This window comes from Berghia stephanieae, chromosome 10 (genome assembly GCF_034508935.2).
Source record: "Berghia stephanieae isolate SIO BIC M18660-M18661 chromosome 10, UCSD_Bste_1.3, whole genome shotgun sequence".
Taxonomy (NCBI): Eukaryota; Metazoa; Mollusca; class Gastropoda; order Nudibranchia; family Aeolidiidae; genus Berghia; species Berghia stephanieae.
Window position 1 is genome coordinate 7,713,882 of NC_088369.1, and position 14,095 is coordinate 7,727,976.

General features: G+C 34.9%; 1 protein-coding gene across 2 annotated transcripts in view; it reads right to left on the reverse strand.

Annotated features, from left to right (window-relative positions):
• LOC144956159 (uncharacterized) overlaps positions 1 to 14,095 on the reverse strand; it is a 344,559-nt gene that overhangs the window by 268,799 nt on the left and 61,665 nt on the right. For both annotated transcript variants that reach the window (XM_078886547.1, XM_078886545.1), the window contains exon 3: positions 8,663 to 8,903. The gene's annotated coding sequence lies outside the window, so the exon portion shown is untranslated. The remainder of the gene's footprint in view (positions 1 to 8,662; positions 8,904 to 14,095) is intronic.

A 14,095-nucleotide genomic window follows, 5' to 3' on the forward strand; every position in this document is an offset into this window, starting at 1 on the left:
CTAAATTGTAAATCTAAATCTAAATCTAAATCTAAATTGTAAATCTAAATCTAAATCTAAATCTAAATTGTAAATCTAAATCTAAATCTAAATCTAAATTGTAAATCTAAATCTAAATCTAAATCTAAATTGTAAATCTAAATCTAAATCTAAATCTAAATTGTAAATCTAAATCTAAATCTAAATCTAAATCTAAATCTAAATCTAATCTAATCTAAATCTAAATCTAAATCTAAATTGTAAATCTAAATCTAAATCTAAATCTAAATCTAAATTGTAAATCTAAATCTAAATTGTAAATCTAAATCTAAATCTAAATCTAAATCTAAATCTAAATCTAAATTGTAAATCTAAATCTAAATCTAAATCTAAATCTAAATCTAAATGTAAATCTAAATCTAAATCTAAATCTAATCTAAATCTAAATCTAAATCTAAATCTAAATCTAAATCTAAATCTAAATCTAAATCTAATAATTGTAAATCTAAATCTAAATTGTAAATCTAAATCTAAATCTAAATCTAAATCTAAATCTAAATTGTAAATCTAAATCTAAATCTAAATCTAAATCTAAATCTAAATCTAAATCTAAATCTAAATCTAAATCTAAATCTAAATTGTAAATCTAAATCTAAATTGTAAATCTAAATCTAAAATCTAAATCTAAATCTAAATCTAAATCTAAATCTAAATCTAATTAAATCTAAATCTAAATCTAAATTTAAATCTAAATCTAAATCTAAATCTAAATCTAAATCTAAATCTAAATCTAAATCTAAATCTAAATCTAAATCTAAATCTAAATCTAAATCTAAATCTAAATCTAAATCTAAATCTAAATTAAATCTAAATCTAAATCTAAATCTAAATCTAAATCTAATCTAAATCTAAATCTAAATCTAAATCTAAATCTAAATTGTAAATCTAAATCTAAATCTAAATCTAAATTGTAAATCTAATCAATCTAAATCTAAATCTAAATCTAAATCTAAATTGTAAATCTAAATCTAAATCTAAATCTAAATTGTAAATCTAAATCTAAATCTAAATCTAAATTGTAAATAATCTAAATCTAAATCTAAATTCTAAAATCTAAATCTAAATCTAATTAAATCTAAATCTAAATCTAATCTAATATAAATCTAAATCTAATCTAAATCTAAATCTAATATCTAATCTAAATCTAATTATCTAAAATACATTCTGATTAAAAATCTGAAGTAGGTGGGTGGGTGCGCGCGCGGGGGCGTGTTTGTTTGTGTGTGTGTGTGTGTGTGTGTGTGTGTGTGTGTGTGTGTGTGAAATAGCGCTAGGCAAAGCAGAGAGGATAAATACCAGAATAAAAATTAATAATCCCATGAAATCGGCCTGATATTTAGGGGGGAGGGGGGGGGGAGGGGGGGGGGTTAAAAGATTTTTATTTGTCTTTCTACTTTGTCAATCTTTTTCTAATCGCGAGACAGGCTAATTTTTAAATTTTCTAATGGGGGGGGGGGGGGGGATTTTAACTTTTTTTTTTCTCTTTCTACTTTATCGATGCTCGGCTCGGCCATTCCGGGCTCCTCCACACTACTATAGATAGTATGCACTCGGCTAAGAAGCTCACAACATTGCCATCCGGAAATATAACGGACCGACACACAAAACTATGTGTAATCTTAAACGTTTATAGTCTGGTTAATACAGTTTAGTGAGAATTACTCATAAACGCGGATGGCAAAAAATCAATCAATAACAAAGACCCGAGTGACGTCAACTTCATTCTGTCTATAGAAGTCAAAAATCACGAGGCAGGCTGATATTTTGGGAGAATTTCTTTTTTCTTGTAATTTTCCTTCCGTTTTTTCTGTCACTGTTTACACACACCTTTTCATATTTCCACCATACCCTAGTGCGTCTGGGGGTCCCAATACCTCAGTTGAGCTTGAAAAAAAAGTTGAGCTTTTATATAGCGCAATATCCGCTAAACGTGCTCAAAGCGCTTTACAAAGGGTCACTGAGTTAACTCACTCAATCCTAGAGATTTTTGCAATTTTCAAAATTTGAAAAAATGTATTAAAAATGAGCATGTACATAGATAGTTTTATTCAACTATCATTAACATGTAAAAACTAAAAACCCTAGCTTTAATACAACGCCTATTATTTGTCTTAGAAAAATTTTAATAAATGGGCATGGAGTAAAAGTAGCTCGGGTATACTACGGATATAGTCGGTGTTAGGTTTGGGTGAGTTAAACAAACTCCAGTAAATAAACGGACTTTTTTATCCCCATGTAGCAGAGACCAGACCTTAAGTAGAATTCGCTTCTTGCAATTAGTAACGATGAAAATCAAACTTAATTGAAATCAGGGGACAGAGAAGATGGATTTTAGATTTTCTCTTACAGTCAAATTGTAGGTGTTTAGCTATGCCTATAATTTATCTTAATGGATGAAGATCTACATAAATTGCTCTTTGGATTTGCTTGGCCTATTATTAATCAAAATTAAATCCAAAATTAGAATCAGAGAGAGAGAAAGAGAGAGAGAGAGAGAGAGAGAGAGAGAGAGAGAGAGATTAAGATAGGGAGAGATAGAAAGAGATAGAAAGATAGATATAGAGAGAGACAGGTAGGAAGATATATATATATATATATATATATATATATATAATATATATATATATATATATATATACAGAGAGAGATAGAGAGAGAGAGAGAGAGAGAGAGAGAGAGAGAGAGGAAAGAGGAGAGAGAGGAGGGGGGGGGGAGACAAGAGAGAGGGGAGGTTAGGGACTGTGTGTAAGAGAGAGTGGCGATAGAGAGAGAGAGAGAGAGGGGAGGGGGGGGGGCTGTACTAAACGTGCTCAACGCGCTTTACAAAGGGTCCCTAACCAACAGCAAGACGTAACATATATATATATATATATATATATATATATATATATATATATATATAGAACGAGACACGGAACCTACGGATGGTAAGCTGAGGCCCATATCACTTGGCCACAAAACCGCACTGACTTTATTCATCAAACATCTAAACAAAACTAAAAAACCCCTCTAGGTTCTCATTATATATATATATATATATATATATATATATATATATATATATATATATATATATATATATATATATATATATGGGGGATTCTGATAGCTCAGTTGGTAGAGCACTCGCTTCACGCGCGAAGGGTCCGAGATCGGTCCCGGGTGCAGTCGTGACTTTTCTGACCCCCCTCCCCTCCCCTGTCCACCCAGCAATGAATGGGTAGCTGAGTCTGATAGCTTTGACGGAATGTACTTTGCGATTGACTAGCGTCCCATTCAAAGAATATCAAGCAATTGCCATTGTCCGTTTCACGATATAGAAACCGGGATAAACTCCAGCTTCATAAACCGAATGGCTATATATATATATATATATATATATATATATATATATATATATATATATATATAATATAATACGATAAAGAAAAATATCGATAATCGTGAAGCACGAATCGATTAATGAAATCCAACGCCTGAACGAACAAAAGTCGACATTTCCTTCATAATAATTTTACGCACCGATGAACAAACTGTGACACTTCCTGCCTGGGCTAAAACATGGAATTATCTTCTCCAAATCTCAGCTCTGCTTTTATCCCTCGTCGCCGAATCAATCGATAGATCGATATACTCCAAGCCCGCGCCAATCAAAAAATCAAATCACAGCCAATTATCACGTTCGACTACTCCTTTCACAACTCACTCACTCACTCCCGCCGTCAGAATAAATGTACGACTCACTCACATCGAGTTTGTATTATTATATTATAATATTATTGACGTCGGTGGGTGGCAGGCAGGCCAGGCCGGCAGGCGGCAGTTGTGGTTAGTCGTGTATTGACAAGTGGTATCAAGTTACTCACGCGGGTTTTTTTTTTTTTTTGTTTTTTTTTTTTTTGATATCGTTAGGTTTTTTTTTTTGTTATCATTATTACTTCGATTCGATTTTATATCGTTATTATTAATATTATGTTATCGATTCTACAGTGTATGCTGTTTGGGGGGCTTGGGTGGGAAAGAATGAGGAAGGAGGTTGGAGTGGGGGGGGGGGGGGGGGGGGGGAGGAGGGGTAAGAGGTATGTAGAAGCAGGGCGCGTGGAAGGGGGGGGGGGGGGGAGAGTTTGAGTAACGGACTTTTAAATAAGATTTAATGTAAATGTATGGATTCGTGATTTTATCATATTTATTTCTAAGTTCGTTGCCGTGTTGTTCGGCCATGTGGTCTTGTGGTATTACACTCGCTTTCGGATAGGAAGGTCCTGGGATCGAGCCTCGCTCGGCGTATAATTGAGTCCTTGGAAAAGACTCTTTTCTCACATTCTCTAATCGTGTGTAAAACGTTAATTACAGCGTTGTCTCTGTCGGAAAAAAATTGTAATATCGCCTAACAGGCCTATTGTCTCGTTCTTTATGTTAAGTGTTGCTGTTGGTCATTGTAAAGCGCTTTGAGCACGTTTAGTGGATATTGCGCCTCTCTCTCTCTCTATCTATCTATCTAACTATCTCTCTCTCTCTCTATCTCTATCTCATTCTCTATCTCTATTTCTATCTCTCTCTATCTCTCTATCTCTATCTCCCTCGATCTCTATCTCTCTCTATCTCTATATATATATATATCTCCATCTCTCTCTCTCTTTCTCTCTCTATATATATAACAGTAATCTCTCTCTCTCTCTCTCTCTCTCTCTCTCTATCTATCTATCTAACTATCTCTCTCTCTCTATCTCTATCTCATTCTCTATCTCTATTTCTATCTCTCTCTATCTCTCTATCTCTATCTCCCTCGATCTCTATCTCTCTCTATCTCTATATATATATATATCTCCATCTCTCTCTCTCTCTTTCTCTCTCTATATATATAACAGTAATCTCTCTCTCTCTCTCTCTCTCTCTCTCTCTCTCTCTCTCTCTCTCTCTCTTATCTACAGTTGGTACTTCCCCATTTATAGATATCACATGACCTCAGTTGTTATCGCATGACCGATGTGACAACGACAACAATACACAAGAAGTAATTAACAACAAATAGTCTGGTCCCTGATAAGATGGGTATTATTATATAAAGAACGGTTTTCGGTTACGGTACATTCACGTGCGCCAAATTGTAACCCAATTTTCTGTAAACAGAATGGTTGGTCAATCACGTCAATAAATATTCCTTTCTGGTTATCTATTTCAGTATAATTTATTTTCCCCTTCTCTTATTCTTCTTCCTGCTTCTCTTCTACTCGCTTAGAGCCTGATGTCTCGGAGTTATAGCGCTATATAAGTTTCCAGCATTATTATATTATTATTATTATTATTATTATTATTATTATTTATTATTATTATATTATTATTATTATTATTATTATTATTATTATTATTATTATTATTATTATTATTATTATATATTATTATTATTATTATTATTATTATTATTATTATTATTATTATTATTATTATTATTATTATTATTATATTATTATTATTATTATTATATTATTATTATTATTATTATTATCATTATTATCATTATTATTATTATTATTATTATTATTATTATTATTATTATTATTATTATTATTATTATTATTATTATTATTATCATTATCATCATCATTATTACTCCATGTCCTGCTCCTCTGTTGGAAAGAGAGCGAAAATCGTCGTTGATTAAAATTGTGAAAAAACAAACAAACTTGAGAGCTTGTATATAGCGCAAAATCCACTAAACATGCTCAAAGCGCTTTATCTGATCATGTAGGTAGAACGAGACATGACATGACGCCTGTTAGGCGATATTACAATTTTTTTTCCGACAGAGACAACGCTTATAACGGCCAGGTACACTTTTTTTTACACTTGAGTACGTTGAGAGCATATGAGTAAAGAGCCTTTTCCAATGACTCAGTTATGCGCCGAGCGAAGCTCGAACCCAGAACCTTCCGTTCCGAAAGCGAGTACTTAGTCAGGAGTAAAATGATTGGCAATGGCCATTAACACAGTTCAGTGACGGAAAAAGTTGTAACATCACCAAAAAGGTGCCATGTCTCGTCCTACATGTAAAGTGTTGCTCTTGGCTTGGGACCCTTTGCAAAGCGCATTGAGCACGTTTAGTTGATATCAAAAATAAATTAAAAAATAATTCCCTCCCGCCACGACATCATAAGAAGATATTGTCGCCTAGGCGATCCACGAAGGAATTATATAGATAATCCATCAAACAAGATGTCTGATGTCAAGAGGAATCACCACCCATGTTGTCCAAGTGAGAAAATTGGGGGTTAGTTATCACATCTTGCCTAAGGAAAAAAAAAACGACAGTGCCTGAAGCGGGGCTTGAATCCGAGACGTTCCGGGTCGCAGTGCAGTGCCTTGACCACTCGGCCACTTCGCCCCTCAAATCAATTGAGATTGCTGATAGATAGTTCGAAGATGACGTCACTCACAGGCTTTTGTTATTGTTCTTGACGTTTGTGAGTTGTTTTCACTAAACTGTATTAACCAGACTATAAAAGTTCATGGTTACACAGAGTTTGTGTGTTGGTCCGTTATACTTCCGGATGGCAATGTTGTGAACTCCTTAGCCAAGCGCATTCTATATATAGATAGTATGCAGATGACGTCACTCAGGCCTTTGTTATTGTTTTTGCCATCCGCGTTTGTGAGTTGTTCTCACTAATCTGTATTAACCAGACTATAAAAGTTCATGGTTACACAGAGTTTGTGTGTTGGTCCGTTATACTTCCGGATGGCAATGTTGTGAACTCCTTGGCCAAGCGCATTCTATCTATAGATAGTATGCAGATGACGTCACTCAGGCCTTTGTTATTGTTTTTGCCATCCGCGTTTGTGAGTTGTTCTCACTAAACTGTATTAACCAGACTATAAAAGTTCATGGTTACACAGAGTTTGTGTGTTGGTCCGTTATACTTCCGGATGGCAATGTTGTGAACTCCTTGGCCAAGCGCATTCTATCTATAGATAGTTCGAAGTTAACGTCACTCAAGCCTTTGTTATTGTTTTTGCCATCCGCGTTTGTGAGTTGTTCTCACTAAACTGTATTAACCAGACTATAAAAGTTCATGGTTACACAGAGTTTGTGTGTTGGTCCGTTATACTTCCGGATGGCAATGTTGTGAACTCCTTGGCCAAGCGCATTCTATCTATAGATAGTTCGAAGTTAACGTCACTCAAGCCTTTGTTATTGTTCTTGACATCCGCGTTTATGAGTAATTCTCACTGAACTGTATTAACCCGACAATAAACGTTCATGGATACACACAGTTTTGTGTGTTGGTCCGTTATACTTCCGGATGGCAATGTTGTGAACTCCTTAGCCAAGCGCATTCTATATATAGATAGTATGCAGATGACGTCACTCAGGCCTTTGTTATTGTTTTTGCCATCCGCGTTTGTGAGTTGTTCTCACTAAACTGTATTAACCAGACTATAAAAGTTCATGGTTACACAGAGTTTGTGTATTGGTCCGTTATACTTCCGGATGGCAATGTTGTGAACTCCTTAGCCAAGCGCATTCTATATATAGATAGTATGCAGATGACGTCACTCAGGCCTTTGTTATTGTTTTTGCCATCCGCGTTTGTGAGTTGTTCTCACTAAACTGTATTAACCAGACTATAAAAGTTCATGGTTACACAGAGTTTGTGTGTTGGTCCGTTATACTTCCGGATGGCAATGTTGTGAACTCCTTGGCCAACCGCATTCTATCTATAGAAATGCTCAAGTTTTTATTTAAAAAATTATTTTTTTTTATTCACCTTATATTATATTAGTATTATATCAGTATACTCGACACATAGTCATCATAATATATGCGGCTATGAGGTCTAGTGCTATGACACTCGCTTTCGGACCGGAAGGTCCTGGGTTCGAGCCTCGCTCGGCGCATAGTTGAGCCCTTGTAAAAGGCTCTTTACCCACTTTCTTTCACCGTACTCAGGTGTATAATGAGTACCTGGCCGTTAAAAGCGTTGTCTCTGTCCGAAAAATTGTAATATCGCCTAACAGGCGTCCAAGTACCGTCCAACATGTTAAGTGCTGCTGTTGGCCAGGGACCTCTTGTAAAGCGCTTTGAGCACGAATAGTGGATATTGCTCTATATAAATGCTCTATTATTTAAATAATATATCCGCTTGTTGTTCTACTGTACTTTTTGAGACTTTTACTATTATTTGTCAGTTTTTATTTAATTTATAACATTTGATATTTCTTTTATATATTACCGAATAGAGTTGTATTACAGAGTTCTAATTTCCATACAAGGATCAATTTTTGAGCTTTTATATAGCGCAATATCCTCTAAATGTGCTCAAAGCGCTTTACAAGAGATCCCTGGCCAACGGCAACACTTAACATGTAGGACGAGACATGAGGCCTGTTAGGCGATGCTAGAATTTTTTTTTTCGGACAGAGACCACACTGTAAACGTCCAGGTACTCATTTTACACCTGAGTATGGTGAGAGAATGTGAGTAAAGAGTCTTTTCCAAGGACTCAATAACTATGCGCCGAGCGAGGCTCGAACCCAGGACCTCCCAATATAAAGTATATCTTATCTTATCTTATCTTATCTTATCTTATCTTATCTTATCTTAAATAAAATAAAGGTTACTTACAGTTTGTGAGATAATGTAAATCCGATAAAACTCCCAATAATTGCTTGCTACTGTAACAATCAATTGATGAAACACACAAACCATAGAACCAACTGGATAGTAATATCTTAGTTCAAACCATGTCCTTTTACACCACACTAACAAGTAATCGATTTTTTAAAAACACAGCAACAGATGGACAAGTCTTGTGTCTTTTGTATTTATCTAAATTTCATCATACAGTTTTTTTTTCATCTGCAATCTGAAAAGATAAGAAAAAAAAAGAGAAAAAAGTGAATGAAAGAGCATTGATTGTTGTAATATTATTGTAGTGATATTGTAGTAATAATGGACTGTGTTCAAAAGTAAAATACTCACATCTGACCGCCAGATGAAAGGTACCAACACAGAACCTATGAGTAACCCTGGAAGTCACCATCATTCGAGCATTGACCATTTGAGAGAATGTGTTTAAATAAAATACTCACAACATCTGCCCGCCAAATTAAATGTACCAACACACAAATCTATGTGAAACCCTAAACGTTAGTCGTCTGATTGATGTAATTTTCTAGTGGGAACTAATCATCCAATTAGCGGACAAAGGAGTGAGTGACGTCAATTTCATTGGTTTTTGTTGTTTTTTTTTTTTTGTTTGTTTTTTCTTCAAGAGACACCTAAATAACCACGCCTCTCGGACAATCGTCATAATGTACACAAAAGGCAGTAATTGGTAAACAAAGGAAAATACACAGGTTTCAGTATCAATGGTATATAATAATATGTCTAAGTTCGATTCCTATTGTTTTACCGCTTGATTATTAGAACCAACACTGAAAACTATGTGTAAATTTAAACGTTTATAATATTATGATTGAGAACATTGTGTGATAAGTTACTTAGTCACCCATATTTGGCGGAGTAAAAACAATAACAATGATCAGAGAGAGGTCGATTTCATTCACGTTATTCTTTATAAACACCAAATATGTTTGTCCGATCACGTGAGAAGGTATGCCACACATTTCATGTTTCGATTGGTCAAAACTCTACTGGTTAATTGTAACGTAGCCATCGTTAAGTTATAGCCTGACACTGAAACCCAAAAAGACTGGCATTTTGACGCCATTTTTTGGTCATTGTCAGGCTATAGATAGTATGCAGATGACGTCACTCAGGCCTTTGTTATTGTTTTTGCCATCCGCGTTTGTGAGTTGTTCTCACTAAACTGTATTAACCAGACTATAAACGTTCATGGTTACACAGAGTTTGTGTGTTGGTCCGTTATACTTCCGGATGGCAATGTTGTGAACTCCTTGGCCAAGCGCATTCTATCTATAAGTTAACGATGGCTACGGACTGACACTGACCCCAAAAAAATGACGTCAAACGACAAGTCTTTGTCCACAAAAGAAAACAAACCGTGTGTTGTATTCAATAGTTCAACCAATGTGTTTCCTTGAGTACCACTAACTACACTTGACACAAACTTTAAAATGACGTCAAAATAAGTCTTTGAATGTCCTAGTGTCAGCGTGGCCTTCGTAAAGTTATGGCCTGATACTGACCTAAAAATGACGTCAAAATGCCAGTCTTTTGCCACAAAAGAAAACAAATCGTGGGTTGTATTCAATAGTTCAACCAATGAAATAATTTGTTTCCATGAGCTCTACTAACGACAACTCACTAGACGCTACACAAACTAAAAAAATGACGTCAAACTGCCAGTCCTAGAGGGTTCTTGTGTCAGGCTATAAGTTAACGATGGCTACGCACTGACCAAAAAAATGACGTTAAAAGAGAAGGCATTGGCCACAAAAGAAAAATCGCGATTGTATTCAATAGTTCAACCAATGGGATCACTTGCCTCCTTGACCACTACTAAATACAACTCACTAGGCGGTCCACAAAAACCTAAAAATGACGTCAAAATATGGGTCTTAGGTTTTTAGTGTCAGGCCGGCCAGGCAAAAGATAGTATGCGCTTGGCTAAGAAGCTTACAACATTGCCATCCGGAAGGATAACGAACCAACACACAAAACTCTGTGTAACCATGAACTTTTATAGTCTGGTTAATACAGTTAAGTGGGAATTAACGCGGATGGCAAAATAACCCCAATAACAAAGACCTAAGTGACGTCAATTTCATTCTATCTATAGATAGTATGCAGATGACGTCACTCAGGCCTTTGTTATTGTTTTTGCCATCCGCGTTTGTGAGTTGTTCTCACTAAACTGTATTAACCAGACTATAAAAGTTCATGGTTACACAGAGTTTGTGTGTTGGTCCGTTATACTTCCGGATGGCAATGTTGTGAACTCCTTGGCCAAGCGCATTCTATCTATAAGTTAACGATGGCCACGATCAGTGTCATCCCACACACAGAATACCGTATTGAGACAGTGGCCATCGTTAACTTATAGATAGAATGCGCTTGGCCAAGGAGTTCACAACATTGCCATCCGGAAGTATAACGGACCAACACACAAACTCTGTGTAACCATGAACTTTTATAGTCTGGTTAATACAGTTTAGTGAGAACAACTCACAAACGCGGATGGCAAAAACAATAACAAAGGCCAGAGTGACGTCATCTGCATACTATCTATAGCTTGACACTGACCAAAAAATGACGTCAAAATGCCAGTCTTTTGCCACAAAAGAAAACAAATCGTGAGTTGTATTCAATAGTTCAACCAATGAAATGACTTGTTTCCATGAGCTCTACTAACGACAACTCACTAGGCGGTAAAAAAAAAACCCCACAAAAAACAATGACGTCAAAAGGCCAGTCTTTTTGGGTTTCAGTGACGGGCAAAAACTTAAACGATGGCTACAGTACGATCAGGGCGTAGCCATCGTTATGTTATAGCCTGACACTCTTGGAATAAAAATTATTATTCCAAGCTGACACTGAAATCCAAAAGGACTGGCAGTTTGACGTCATTATTTGGTTTTTGCACCGCTTAGTGAGTTGTCGTTAGTAGTGCTCAAGGAAACAAGTTATTTCATTGGTTGAACTATTGAATTCAACTCACGATTTGTTTCCTTTTGTGGCAAAAGACTGGCATTTTGACGTTATTTTTTGGTCACAGTGCCAGGCCATAACTTTACGAAGACCACGATCAGGGCCATCCCACACAGAATACCGTATTGAGACACACATTGGCTAATGTGTAGAGTTTTATGTTTTATCTAATCCATGAAATGCACAACTAACCGAGTTGCTACACATTATAAAAAATGCACAGCCTATCTATCTACTACACACCCGTGTAAACAAACTTTGAAATGATAATAGTATGAAAAGGCATGAATTGGAAATGCTGCTGTCGAATCGAATATATAATCATCCAACACTTCACCGCGAACTTTGGTCCCCCTAGCTTTTTATTCTTGGTTGTTTTGTTTGTTTGTTTTGTTTGTTTTTTTGTTTGTTTGTTTGTTTTTCTTTTGTTTTTATTATTTTTAAAAACACTGTATGTAGGTGGTTAGAATTTGGTGTGAATATTTAAATCTATTGATTTAAAAGTCTGGCTTAAATTTTTTTTTTTTTTTTTTAAACACAAATTTTTTCTAAAATTTTAAAAATTTGTCATGATCAACGTGTACATATATAAAGGTCTGACATCCGAACCCATTTATTGGCCTAGTTTAACATTGTTGTAATGGACGATATTTTGAGTTTGTTTTTTTTAGGTCTCCATTACAACAATGAGCCCATAAGGAATTGGCCTATCAGACCTGCAAATAAGGGCACGTCGATCATGATGTACACAAAGCTGCCAATTTTAACTTTTTGGAAAAGTCAATTGTTCAGAAATGAAGTCTTAATATATATATATATATATATATATATATATATATATATATATATATATATATATATATATATATATATATATATATATATATATATATAATATTCACTGAAGAAGCTCATACATTGCCATCCCCATATAACGGACCAACACACACACACACACACACACACACACACCACACACCACACAAAACTATGTGTAACCTTGAACGTTATAGTCTGGTGAATACGGTTGAGTATGAATTACTCATAAACGCGGATGGCAAAAAGGAATAACAAAGACCTGAGTGACGTTCTATCTATAATAAGTGAAAGAAGACAAGTCTTTTTCTCTTTAATTCACTATATAAATGACATAAATAATATGGTAGGGATGATGATGATGATGATGATGATGATGATGATGATGATGATGATGATGATGATGATGAGGTTGATGTTTTTGTTTTGATGATTGATGAGATGATGGAGATGAGATGTGTTGTGTGATGATGTGATGGAGTGTGATGATGATGATGATGATGATGGTGAATTTTTGATGGATGATGATGTTTTGATGATGTGATGAGGGGAGTTGTGATGATGATGTGAGATGAGTTGTTGAATGATGTGATTGGGTGATGATATGATGATGTTTTGAGATGGGGAGATGATTGTGATGGGGTGATGATGATGGTGTGGGTTGTTTATGATGATGAGATGATGGTGATGTGATTTGATGATGATGAGATGATGGGAAAGATGAGATGTTGTTGATGTGATGTTGATGAAGTGAGGATGGGTGTGTGATGATGATGATGATGTGGTGATTTTAATGATGTGGGATGTTGAGGATGGAGGGTGGTGATGAGTGATGTGATGTGTGATGGTGGGAGTGAGAGGGTGATGTGATGATGATGATGTTGTGATGATGATGATGATGAGATGAGATGTGATGATGATGATGTTATTGATGATGATGTGTTTATGATGATGATATTTGGTGATGATGATGATGGTATGATGATTTATTGATGATGTGATGTAAAGATGTGATGATGATGTGGATGATGAGATGTGTGATGGGTGAGATGATGTGAAAAGGTGGGGGAATGTGATGATAATGATGATGGGATGGATGATGATGTTATGATGATGATGTTGATTTGGGGGTGTGATGGATGATGTGATGTGTGGTTTTAGATGATGATTTATAATGATGATGATTGTTTAAAAATATGATGGGAAGTTGATTTTATGGAAATTTAAAATAAAAAAATAATAATATAAATAATAAAAATAAAAATAATAAAATAATAATAAAATTATAATAATAATAATATTAATAATAATAAAAATAATAATTTAAAAATAATTTAATTTAAAAATAAAAATTAAACAAAATACATTTTTAAAAAAATCAAACTAACAAAAAATTATGTGACCCTCGTCTCAAAGAATACAAGATACAACTTCAAATGTCACCCACCGCCCGAAAAAGAAAAAAAAAAAAAAAATTTCCTGAGTTAGGAAGGAAATCAACGAGTGTAACTTTGAACACCGGTCCCGGCCATTAAAATTTACTCGGCGACCTTTTTTAATTTTTACTTTGAAAAGTACAGACACCCCAAAATTTCCGAGTCATTATCA